Below are 13,090 nucleotides of genomic sequence, written 5' to 3'. Positions count from 1 at the left end.
ACTTAAACCCCCTCCTAACACTCCCAAGGAAGGCTCGTCTAGTCTCTTCTGGAAGATCTGCAGGGAGGAGAAAACCAGCAAACCCATTTCACTTCTGGCAGTACTCACTGATAGGAAGTTTTTTCCCCTGACAACCAGCTTAAATCTGCCTGTTTGCAATTTCCATCTCTGCTCTTCTTCCTGTTCTCTAAAACCAATGAAAACAAATCTAATCTCTCTTGTTGTTGGCTGCAGTTAAGAATCTGATGTCATAATCTAGAGCTCAGTGTCTGACTCTGTGACCTGGATGCAGAAATACCAATCATTTTCCTCCTCCAGGACAATGTTCTTTACCCCAGAGTGACTCAGTCCAAAAAGAACAGAGGCAGAGGGGAAACACCAGAAGGCTCCCTCCCTTTCTAGCTTGACCATTCTTGGAGGAGACCAGCCACAGGTAGGTAGGAAGAAAACAAAGATTCTATTTCCAAGCTGTTCAAAATCATGGGATCATAGACTGAGATTTAGAAGGGATCTCAGAGGCTAGGAGTCCATTTTACAGATGTGCAAACTAAGGCTCAGCAAAACAAAATAACTTGTCCAAGGGGATACAACTAGTAGGAATCTGATGAGGGATGGACCCTAGTTCCTCTTGGCTCCCAGTCTAGTGCCTTATCTGATAGACCATAGTGCTCCTTAATCTTGTTTCTTCTGGGGAGATAAACCCAGCCCAAGTGGTTAAAAGAGCAGTAACTAACACAGGATAGCATGGGACTTTGTCCGAGGCCACTAGAATTTAGAGAGGGCACTATTAACACTTGGAACCCTTCAGTATCAGAGAATCAAGCAAGCTTCACACCCCTTTGCAAGAATAATTAGATAAAATAGAAAGTTGCGACAAACAGAATCAAGAGAACACAATATACAGCTATAGAATTTATATTTGAGAATAACTTGTGACTAAAAAAAAGAAACACAAAAGACACAATCTCTAGATGCACATCTTTTTGTCCGATGATACCTTCTATGGTGTGGAGAAGGGATGGAGAGGCCGACATATTTGAGAATAAATTCTATTAAATAAATACATCTTTTTAAAAGAGGAAGTTCCAAAATAATGGCCTTTTGGCCACAGTGGATTTCAGGAAGCCCTTCCCTTCTTGGCTATCCACCCCAGCTCCTCCCAACAGTGATTTTGAGGCAACTGAATTGAGGACCCATTTCGTTTTATTCACCCTAGGACCAAAAATTTCTAATCATGGGGCTGTCAGTTAGAGGTGCCTTTAGACCTGGCCTCTGACCTCTTTAGCCATATAATCAGGACAAGAGAATTCCCCTTGTGAGCCTTGTCCTTTCACCCACCCATGGGTGTCACTGACTGACATCTCCAGACCTTAGAATGCTTTCCCCAGAATTACTTTCTTTTAGGGACATCATGAAATGGGAAGATGTAGATCTGGAAGGGCCTTTAGAGATCACCTATACCTGTCCCTTTATTTTACCCAGGGAGGAAACTGAGGCCCAGGAAAGGGAAGGGACTCACAGAGCATATGGATTAGAACTGAAGCATTGGGAAGTTTATAGATTCAGAGCTGGAAGGAGACCTTAGGGGTCCCCTAGTCCAAATAGAGGTCTTCTAGTCCAACTGCATCGTTAAAAAAAAAAAATATGTTTTGTCTATCCCCTACATTAGCCAGTGAATATCTCTACACTCTCCTTTCTCTCAGTCATCTTTTGTAACAAAGAAGTTTAAGGGGGGGGGAGGAGAAGAGGCAAAGATAGATACAGAAAGGAGAGAAGGGGGAAGAGAGGAAGAAAAGAGACAGAGATGAAAGGAGACAAGGAAAAGGAAAGAAGAAAGGGAAGAGAGAGAAAACAGAGAAAAGGGAGAGAGGGGACTAGAGAAAGGAGAGTAAAATAAAGGGGAAGTGAGAGAGGGAGAAGGGGAGGGAGAGAGAGATAGAAACAAAGAAGAGGAGAGAGACAAGACAGAGAGAACTGAAAGGAGACAGAGAGAAAAAAGGAGAGAAAGAAGAAGAAGAAAGAAGAAGAAGAAGAAGAAGAAGAAGAAGAAGAAGAAGAAGAAGAAGAAGAAGAAGAAGAAGAAGAAGAAGAAGAAGAAGAAGAAGAAGAAGAAGAAGAAGAAGAAGAAGAAGAAGAAGAAGAAGAAGAAGAAGAAGAAGAAGAAGAAGAAGAAGAAGAAGAAGAAGAAGAAGAAGAAGAAGAGGAGGAGGAGGAGGAGGAGGAGGAGGAGGAGGAGGAGGAGGAGGAGGAGGAGGAGGAGGAGGAGGAGGAGGAGGAGGAGGAGGAGGAGGAGGAGGAGGAGGAGGAGGAGGAGGAGGAAGAAGAAGAAGAAGAAGAAGAAGAAGAAGAAGAAGAAGAAGAAGAAGAAGAAGAAGAAGAAGAAGAAGAAGAAGAAGAAGAAGAAGAAGAGGAAGAAGAAGAAGAAGAAGAAGAAGAAGAAGAAGAAGAAGAAGAGAAGAAGAAGAAGAAGAAGAAGAAGAGGAAGAAGAAGAAGAAGAAGAAGAAGAAGAAGAAGAAGAAGAAGAAGAAGAAGAAGAAGAAGAGGAGGAAGAAGAAGAAGACAAAGAAGAAGAAGGAGGAGGAGGAGGAGGAAGAGGAGGAGGAGGAGGAGAGGAGGAGGAGGAGGAGGAAGAGGAGGAGGAGGAGGAGGAGGAGGAGAAAGAGAAGGAGGAGAAGGAGAAGGAGGAGAAAGAGAAGAAGGAGAAGAAGAAGAAGAAGAAGGGAAGGGGGGAGAGAGAGAGAGAGAGAGAGAGAGAGAGAGAGAGAGAGAGAGAGAGAGAGAGAGAGAGAGAGAGAGAGAGAGGAGAGAATAAAATAAATTGCTTCAGCAGAAGGCACCAATATACTGATGAAAAAATCTGACGTGTAATGAACATTCCGCACCAGTATCCCACTTTTGCAATGTGTGTGCTTTCCCATCATTATTTTGGGAGTCCAACCTTGATGATTACATATTTTTTTCCTAAAATTCTTGTCTTTTGTCTCAGTATCAGTTCTTTAAAAACAACAACAAAAATCCATACCTTCTGCCTTAGAATCAATAGTTAGTATTAGTTCCAAGACAGAAATAGGGGTTGAGTGACTTGCCCAGGGTCACAAAGTTAGGAAGGGTATTGGGCTAGATTTGAACCCCGATCCTCCAGACTCCACTAAGTCACCTTGATCATTATACTTTCACAACAGTCTCTTTGGACAGTTTTGTCCCCCCCCCCTTAATATTGGTACATAATGTTTTCCATGTTAAGTTTATTTTTACTCTATCAATACTAACCCCTCATTTTACAAATGAGGAAACTGAGGCCTAGAGAGGGAAAACGACTTGTCTAACATTTGCCTAATATCAAGACAGGAACTATATATAATGTGTCTATTGAGAAGGCTTCTCTTCCTTAGAACAAGGAAAGCCCATGAGGATCACAGGCCTTGGTACTAAAAGTATTTACAATATCCCCCAGGTAGGAATGGAGGCAAGATTAGAATCCAGGTCCTTTTACTCTAAATAGCATGGTATTTTCATCCCCCATCACCATACTATAGAAAGTTAACAAGTATCCCAACCGAGCCGACAAGAAATGAGTTGTTCTTGAGCACCCACTATGTGCCAGACCCTGTACAAAACCCCGAAACCAGTCCCTGCTCTCTAAGACCCCATAGCTTAGTGGAGGAGACAATGCAAACAATTGTGTACAAACAAGATATGTTCACAACCAATTGGAGATCATCTCAGAGAAAAGAAACTAAGATTCGAAGGACTGGGAGGAACTTCTAGAAGAATGTGGAACTTGAACCGAGGAGGAGGAAGAGATGAGGAGGGAGAGACTTCCAGCAGGCAGGGAGGGTGGCCAGCAAAAACGTGGAGGCTCTTGTTTGAGGAACAAGAAGGAGACCCCCAGAGTAAATATACTGAAGGACTGGAGGAGACGAGAGGGAAGAAAGAGCAAAAGAACTGCAAAGGTGGGCAGAAGACAGGGGACGGGGGACCTTCAAAGCCAAACAGAGGATTTTGTATTTAATCAAGAAGTTAAGAGGGGGAGCTTTCACCTGGTCCCTAAAGGAGTCTTCCTTAGCCCTTTAATGTTAATAATATTAATAGTACTATTAACTAATAATAATATTAACCACTATATATACCTTATAATTATTAGACTATAATAGCACTGTTTTCAATACTTAAATAATATTAATATGATTTATTAGTAGACTGATGTTCATTAATATAATCAAGAAATAGTAATCATCTTAATACAAATTATTTTATTTATTAATTTTTAAAATATTTAAGTAACCATTTAAATACTATTTTTATTTATTAATATAATTCATATTCATAATAAATGTTATATTTCTTAATAGCTATAAGATTTACAAAGAGCTTTTATAGAGTTGAGAATCCATGTGGCCGCGGCAAGTCACGTCCCTCGAACCCGAGGTCCTTGATGTCCTTTCTTTACCTGGAGAGAAGATGGGGTATCGGCGATGGATAGGGCCAATTGATCCATTGTTTGGCTGAGCCACCTCCATGAAAGACACACTATTTCAGTAGGGAAAATGGCCCACGTAGACATGGAGATCTCTGCTAGGATGGATCAAGCAGGAAACTTGTCTACTGAGCTGACTCCTATCTCATTGAATTCCCCCCAACAACCCTAGAAGGGAGGTGCTATTATAATTCCCATTTTACAGATGAAGACACTGAGGCAGACAGAGGATAAGTGACTTCTCCAGGGTCATCCAGCCTGTTAGGGTCAGAGGCTAGATTTGCACTTGCATTTTCCTGCTCTAGTTCAGGGCTTTGTCCACCTCACCACCTAGAAAATCTGTCCTCTTTTCCCATTTCAGGTAGAAGCTGTTGGCATTTTGAATCATAACTTGGAATGCAGTTTTGGAGTGATGAAGCCCTTCAATTCATAGGCCCGAAAGTCAGGAAGACATCTTGGGGATCATCTTGTTCAACCCCTCCTTTTATAGTTGGGGAAACTGGACCAGAGTTAGGAAGTGACTCAGAGAACTAGGGGTATCATGGATTTAATTTAGAGCTAGAAGAAGGAACCTTAGAGATCAGCTAGTCAAACTCTTCCCATTTTATAGGTGAGGAAAATAAAAGGTAGTGATATATGTTAGGATTCAAATCCAGGTCCTCCAACAGACAACCTAGCATCCTACTTGTAGCCTGACACCACCTCCTATTGGTGGTTAGGAGTACCTAGAGAATTTAGCACCCATTAGCCTTCACGAGCCCCTCGTCTAGGAGGTGCCATTTGTATTGAGCCCTAAAGAAAATTTAGCTAGGTAGTCCAGTGGATCGAGCACTCCACTCTCACACATGGAGTCTCCATCTTCCTGGGTTCAAACCCAACCTCAGACATTTTCTAACTGTTTGATCTTGAGTAAGTCACTTAACTCTCCTTGTCTCAGTGTCCTCATCTGTAAAATGAGCTGGAGAAGGAAATGGCAAACCATTCCAATATTTTATTTTATTTTTTTATTTTTTAAACCCTTACCTTCTGTCTTGGAGTCAATACTGTGTATTGCCTCCAAGGCAGAAGAGTGGTAAAGGCTAGGCAATAGGGGTTAAGTGATTTGCCCAGGGTCACACAGCCGAGAGGTGTCTGAAGTCAAATTTGAACCCAGGACCTCCCATCTCTAAGTCTGACTCTCAATCAACTGAGCCACCCAGCTGTCCCCATTCCAATATTTTAGCTGTGTGACCCTGGGCAAGTCACTTAACCCTGTTTGCCTCAGTTTACTCCTCTGTAAAATGAGCTGAAGAAGGAAATGGTTAAACATTCCAGAATTTTTGCCAAGAAAACCCCAAATGGGATTGTGAAGAGTTGGATATGACTGGAAAATGAGTGAACAGCAAGTTTGCCTCTAGGTTGGTCCCAGGATGATTTTCTCTTCAATGTTACTTTCCAAGATAAATAATTCAGAGAAGTCCCAATTGTATCTCTGGGAAATTGAGAGTTGGGGGAATGAGATACATGTACTATCAGAGAACAATGTGGAAGATTTAAAATAAGAACAAGAGAAAGGTAGAAAGGACAGACTTCTGTGGGTTGGAGCATTCCTGAAAGGCTTGTCTTTTGCTTAACCTTGAAGGTGGAGAAGAAAATTCCAAAGCAAAAAGCCATGGGTGGAACAGAGAAAGGTGGGCATTGGAGACCAGAGGAGAAGACATTTATGAAACAAGCATCTTCAACCTCCAGGGTGCAATGTAGCCTTGGGGGAGGCACAAAGGTTAGTCATGAAAATATAGTGTTTGCCCTTAGGCTCAGAGCTGGCAAAGGGCTTTATAATAATCTTACTTCCACCCTCATTACAGCCCTGGGGGATAGGAACTACCCTTTCCCCAATTTTGTAGATGAGGAAACTGGGGGCAGTATGGTTCAGAGGAAAGGGCTCTGACCCTGTAGTCAGAAGACATGGATTCAAATCCTTATTTCTGAGTGATCTTGGGAAAATTATTTCACTGCTATGGGCCTCAGTTTCCCTCATCTACAAAATAAGGAGTTTGGACTAGCTAATCTCTGAGGTCCCTTCTAGTTCTAGGATCTTATCTGTGTTGCCTCTCCTGTTGGAGAGTAAGCTCCTTGAGAGAAGGGATTCTCTCTCTCTCTCTTTTAACTCTTACTTTCTGTCTTAGTAATAACTCTTGGGACAGAAGGGCAAAAGTTAGGCAATTGGGGTTGAGTGACTTGCCCAGGGTCACACAGCTAAAAAGTGTCTGATGCCAGATTTAAACCCAGGTCTTCCTGACTCCAGGCTTGTCGCTCTATCCGCTATGGCAGCTAGCTGCCTCTGCACACAGTTTTAATTATTGGTACAATAAATGATACTTTCCCCCTTTTTCATCCTATGAATATGAGAAAGAAATGAATTGCTCAAAGTCAAGGTTATATTTCTAGTAAGTGTCAGAGGGAAGATTTGAGTCTAGGTCTTTCTGACTCCTCATACCACAATGTCTCATAAAGGTCACAGCTTAATAAGAGACTCAGACCCAAACTATTCACACCATTTGGCATGGAAAGTACATTAGAGAAGTAGCTTCTTCTCTTAAAATGGGGCAACTGGTCTACTCTAGACAGCTTCTGAAGACCCTTTCAGTTGTTTCTTGGTTGGAGAGTTCCAAGCCCAGCTGTGCCTAGTTCCATGCTGCTCCAGCCAGAGAGATCTTCCAGGACAAGAGCACCAGGTGATCAAAACCGAAACTAAAAACCTCAATCAACATGATGCACAGACAGGAAAAGGAAAAGGGGATTTTGGGAAATGTAGTCCAGGGCACAAGAGTCTGAATAATACATCCCCCTGTGATCCTTTGAGAGACCAGTCTCCGTAATGGATCATGAAAACACAACTAACTTCTAACTTGAACTAGAAGTATATATAAATATTACAGTTTATAAAGGGAAATTACAATAATTTGGGGATAAGAGGAAAATAAAAAGGAAAAGGGACAAAACCAATAATAGGTGCATTGACAAAAAGCCAATTAGGGGACAATCCCTTTTGGCATAAGAGTGTATATTCAAAACAAAAGCATTTCAACCCCCCCCCCCAAGTTCAAATTCACCATATCTCAAAGTTCACTCTGGATCTTCTGGTGCAGCATGTGGTCTCTGCAGACATTTTCACGGTGCTTTCTAGATCCTGGGAGGTAGTCTCTTGTTCTAAATTAGACTCAAATTCAAGTCAAAGTTCACAACAATAACATAGTTCCCCCTGAGGAAAATAATAATACATTCCTCCCTCAGGAGGATACAGGGTTACATGTAGAAGTTACACAGGGATACTGGTTAAGTCACAAGGCATATGAATCAAGTATCAAAAACAATAAAGAAGTCAAAGAAGTTAAAATAATCTCTGAGAGAAATATAGAATATAAAAAGAAAACTTGAAAAAAATTCTAGGAAGAAGGAAAAAAGGGAAAGAAAAAAAAATCACAACTTACAACAGGTTCTTGTAATAATCCATATCTCATGAGCGTGCAACAACAATCATTTACTAACCCAATTTAGCAATCGGGACTGCAGTAACTTGTTACATCATGAGAGAAAATAGAAAAAGAGACTAGATCTAGAGACAAATGGGAAATAGAATTCCCTGATTCAAACCTTTTCTTTGCTTTTTCTGGATAATGGAGCCAGAACAATCAATGTTACATTCTTAATATAGAGTATGATACAAGGAAGTCCTGCATTTAACACATGTTAAACAGTCACAACCTAGAGGCTCACACATGATCAAGTCATTGTGCTTTTTGTGCATAATGTCATCAATTCCCATAGGATTGGCTTGGTTTCTTTTACCTTTTTTGTGCTCATTTGGCACTTTGCAAGTCAAGTTCTGTGCTCCTTTGTGGTCCATTTCTCCTTTGATTAGGCATAGCCATTGAGCAAAAGTCACATAATATTTAAATAATTAGTGGCACGTTGCCATAGTCCAAAGCTTTTTGGGTATGGTTGTATATGCTAGGTAAACGGACATCTTAGCTTATTCTATTGCAGAAAGTAAAAATAGTAAAAACAAACAAACAAACAAAATCCCCTTTTCTATACTAGTGATGTGTTTCAAGGGCAAAAAATGAGAAAAGAAGAAAAACCAAATAGTGTATGACACATGTAGGAAGAAAAAAATATTAAAATGTGTATATTTCACAATTTCAGAGGTAAAGTATAGAGACTAGTTTTCAAAAAAATAATAGAGTTTCAAAATAATTTCAGAATGACTGGACCAATTCAGAACTTTGCCAAGAATATTATGTGCTCTTTTCACAGCACCACCATCATTTGTCATTTTCCTTTTTTTTCCTTTGACAACTCTCTCAATCTGATAGCTAGGGAATAGGAGCTCAGAGTTTTTTTTTTTTAAACCCTTACCTTCCATCTTAGAATCAATACTGTGTATTGGCTCCAAGGCAGAAGAGTGGTAAGGGCTAGGCAATGGGGGTCAAGTGACTTGCCCAGGGTCACACAGCTAGGAAATGGCTGAGGCCAGATTTGAACCTAGGACCTCCCATCTCTAGGCCTGGTTCTCAATCCACTGAGCTACCCAACTGCCCCCTTGTTGTTGTTTTTTTAAGGCATTAAATGTCTTTTATTTTTTTTTCTCCAGTTACATGTAAAAACAGTTTCCAACATTTTTCAAAGAGTATTAAATCTTAAATTCTCTTTCTCCCTCTCTTTCCCCCAACATTTCACTTCCCTTGAGATGGCAAGCAATCTGAGAGTTGTTTTAACTTGCAAATCTTTTATTGTTCATAATTTTTAGGTAGTTGTTGACAATTTTATTTCTTTTCTTCTTAGAACTGCCAACCCATATCCTTTGACCATTTATCTATTCAGGAATGATTCTTGCTCTTATATATTGGAATAAGTTCCCCATATATTTTTTATATCAAACTTTTATAGGAGAAACTTAGTGAGAAATTTTTTCCCCTCTCTGTTAATGATTTCCCTTCTAATTCTTAGGCCCCATTGCCATAATTGGTGGTTGCCTTAGTCACTCACTTCATCTAAGATCCAATTCATTTAATTTCTCATCTATCTGCTAGCAAGCCATCTCTTTAATATCTTCTTCCCCTCCTTCCTGCTCCCCATCCCCTTTATAGTTTTTTTAAAGAGAATTCTACAAGAAACCTTGAATCTTTATTAAGGATATTGGACTTGAATAATTAAAAAAAATTTAATAACAAATTTCCACATAAATTTTCTGAAGTAATATGATCCATATTATCTCTCTCCCTTCTCCCCTCCCCACTCCAGGAGCTGACAAGCAATTCAATCTGGGTTATACATGTATTATCATGCAAAATATATTTCCATACTATTCTTTTTTATGAGAATAATCTTATAGAACCAAAATCCCCAAACACAAGCCCAAATAAACAAGTGATTAATCATATGCTTTCATCTGCATTTCTACCCCAACAGTTCTTTCTCTGGTGATGGACAAAAGTCTTTGTTCTAAGTCCCTCAGAATTGTCCTAGATCATTGCCTTGCTGTTAGTAGCAACATCTATCACATTTGATTATTCTACAACATTTCAGTTACTGTGTATAATGATCTCCTGGTTCTGCTTATTTCACTTTGCATCAGTTCACATAATTCTTTCTGAAATTATTCTGTTCCTCATTCCTTATATTTCATCACCATCATATACCACAATTTGTTCAGCCATTTTCCAATTAATGGACAACCTTTTACTTTCCAATTCTTTGTGACCACAAAGAAAGCAGCCATAAATATTTTTTGTACAAATAGGTTCTTTCCCATTTTTTTTTATCTCTTTGGAATATAGTCCTAGTAGTGGTATTTCAGGATCAAAACATATGCATGCTTTTAAAGCCCTTTAGACATAGTTCCAAATTGCCCTTCATAATGGTTGGATCAGTTCTTAACTCCACATCCTCTTCACCGTTCTATAATTATAATCAAATTAACTCTGTCATTGAATCTGGATAAAGCAACTTTTCTAAGATTCTGATCCTCATCCCTATAACTTTCCAAAGCAAAATGTCCTTCCCTGGCTACTATTCTCATAAATGTGTTATCTCTGTCTCTTTGAGGATAGGAAAGAGCTTCACTTTTTAATTTTTATTCCTAGAACTAAGCACAGTGCTTGTGTATAAATGGAGATTTTTGAACCTTTGATTTAATTCCCCAGAAGTCCTTAGTATTTCCCAAAATTCCCTATAATCTTTCCTACATCCCCACGTTGGCGAGATCACATTATTGGTAGTTAAGTGGATATATGCTTCTCCCATGCCTCCTCAAAGAGCCTGTGACCGGGCTGAATTTAGGCAGTTCTTTGCTTTAGTAATTAATAATAAAACTTTATGAAATATAATATTTAGTTATTGCATATTAATTTTAATCTTTACACTTTTCACATAGTAAGCATTTAGTCATTCTGTCATTGTTCACACAAAACCTTTTTAAAATGTATGTAATCAAAATCATCTATTTTATCTCTTTTGATCCTCTTTACCACTCCCTTTTTGGTACAGAAATCTCTGTATCTGTAGTTATGAAACACGTTTCTTTTCCTTTTCTTCTAATTTATTTATGTAATGGCATCACAGTCAATGGGGGCAGCTAGGTGGTTCTGGAGTGGATAAAGTGCCATCCCTGGCATTAGGAGGAACTGAGCTCAAACCCTGCCTCGGATGCTTAGTAATCATAGAATAAAACAAGTAACTTAATGCTGTTTGCCTCAGTTTCCTCATCTGTAAAATAAGTTGGAGAAGGAAATATCAAACTACTCCAGTATCTTAGCTGTGTGTCTCTAGGCAAGTCACTTAAGCCTGTTTGTCTCAGTTTCCTCATCTGTAAAATAAGCTGATGAAGGACATGGCAAACAAGTCCAATATCTTTGCTGAAAAACCCCTCCAAAAATGGAGTCACAAAGAGTAGGACAATTAATCGATAAAACAACAAGAATCATTGTCAATGGGAGTCCCATCCTTAGAGTATAAGAAGCATGTTTTGCCTGCTTCTAGCCCATTGGAAGAGTCTGGAGAGTCTGCTTCCAGAAAATCGAGATGGTGTATAATGGAAGGGTCCAGCTCCTGAATTCAAAGTTTGACTACATATTCTGACTGTCCCTTCACCATGAGGAAAGGAGAAGCCTTTGGAATGGCTGCTGAACCAGAACTCATCATGCATTCAAAAATGATTAACGGGCTGAGTGTTTTCTCTTTTCTACCCAGTTGTGTTTGAGGAAGGAGTAATTCTGGGTGGAGGAGAGGAGAGAGAAATGGAGAGAGGAAAGAGACACAGAGACAGAGAATAGAGACAGATAAGAAGAGATGAGAGAGCAAGAGAGAGAGACAGAGAGAGACAGAGAGAGGGAGGAGAGAGAGAGATAGAGAGGGAGATAAAAAGAGAGAGAGGGAGAGACAGAGACAGAGAGAGAGAGAGAGAGAGAGAGAGAGAGAGAGAGGGAGGGAGGGAGGGAGAGACAGAGAGACAGACAGACAGAGAGAGACAGACAGAGGGGGCAGAAAGAGAGAGAGGGAGAGAGAGAGAGACAGAGAGAGAGAGAGAGAGAAATGCTTTGAGTCTTTATCTGGGCTGCTGTACTGTCCATTAGCACATGTCCTTGTTTATTCTTTCCTGCTCTTAGATGTATGATTATTAAACTAGCTTCTGAACTTGTGAGCTCTGAAAGGTCCGGAGAATGAGCTACCAGAGGTCTGGCAGCTGGATTCCAGGCCAGAGCTTGCCCTCAGTCAAGTCCAGTCTGGCAGCAAAGTCCTCCTGACAAGTGATCAGGTGGATTGACACCATGACCGAAATGTTGGGTCCTAGAAACAAAAAGGAAGCAATTCATCTATCTTCCATGCCACATTTGAAAGTGAACTTGGTGGGTCAAAGCTTTGAGCTTCAGTTTGCTCTCAGGACTGAGATGTTCTAGGGAAGAGTGTGATACCAGGAGTTGGTGTGTGTGTGGGGTGGTGGTAGTGTTTGTATTTCTGTTCTTGTTACATCTTAGTAAAAGCAAAAATTGATGCAAATTAGCTAAAATTGGAATGTCAGTCACCTGCACTTAACATCAGGGAGAACACACTAGAATTTGGATTAGCACTGATAATATTAGCATTCTCCCAATCCCTTGGAGGTATTTTTGAACCTTCAAGGGGGAAAATGAAGCTCTGATCAGTCATCATGATGAATTTGAGTTAGGATAAGGCTCCTCTTGGCTTTGTATGATGTGACCCTTTATATTTAGGTTATGCTCACTGGGAGTATATTGTGATATCTGGTGTGAGATGTTGGTTTAAACCAAAATTTCCCAATAGTTTTTGTTAAATAATTTTGTCAAGTAGTGGATCCTTGACCCAGTAGTTGGATTCTCTGGGTTTATTAAATACTATGCTACTAAATTTCTATATTTTTTGCAACTTGATTCAATAATCTGTTCTACTAATCACTATTTCTATTTCAATTCTAAATAACTTGGATAATTACTGCTTTGTAGTATAGGATGAGATCTGGTACTGCTAGGCCTTTTTCCTTCCCATTTTTTCTTTATTTATTTTGATGCTCTTGACCTTTTGTTCTTCTAGATCAGTGATGGCAAACCTTTTAG

General features: G+C 39.9%; 1 protein-coding gene across 1 annotated transcript in view; it reads left to right on the top strand.

The window, feature by feature from the left end:
• Positions 1–364: 364 nt before the first annotated feature.
• PRKCZ (protein kinase C zeta) overlaps positions 365–13,090 on the top strand; it is a 251,095-nt gene continuing 238,369 nt past the window's right edge. The window contains exon 1 of the mRNA XM_056795988.1: positions 365–433. The gene's annotated coding sequence lies outside the window, so the exon portion shown is untranslated. The remainder of the gene's footprint in view (positions 434–13,090) is intronic.

This window comes from Monodelphis domestica, chromosome 4, assembly GCF_027887165.1.
Source record: "Monodelphis domestica isolate mMonDom1 chromosome 4, mMonDom1.pri, whole genome shotgun sequence".
In the NCBI taxonomy this organism is placed as follows: domain Eukaryota; kingdom Metazoa; phylum Chordata; class Mammalia; order Didelphimorphia; family Didelphidae; genus Monodelphis; species Monodelphis domestica.
The sequence above is the reverse complement of the archived record's forward strand: the minus strand, read 5'-3'. Positions and strand labels throughout refer to the sequence as shown.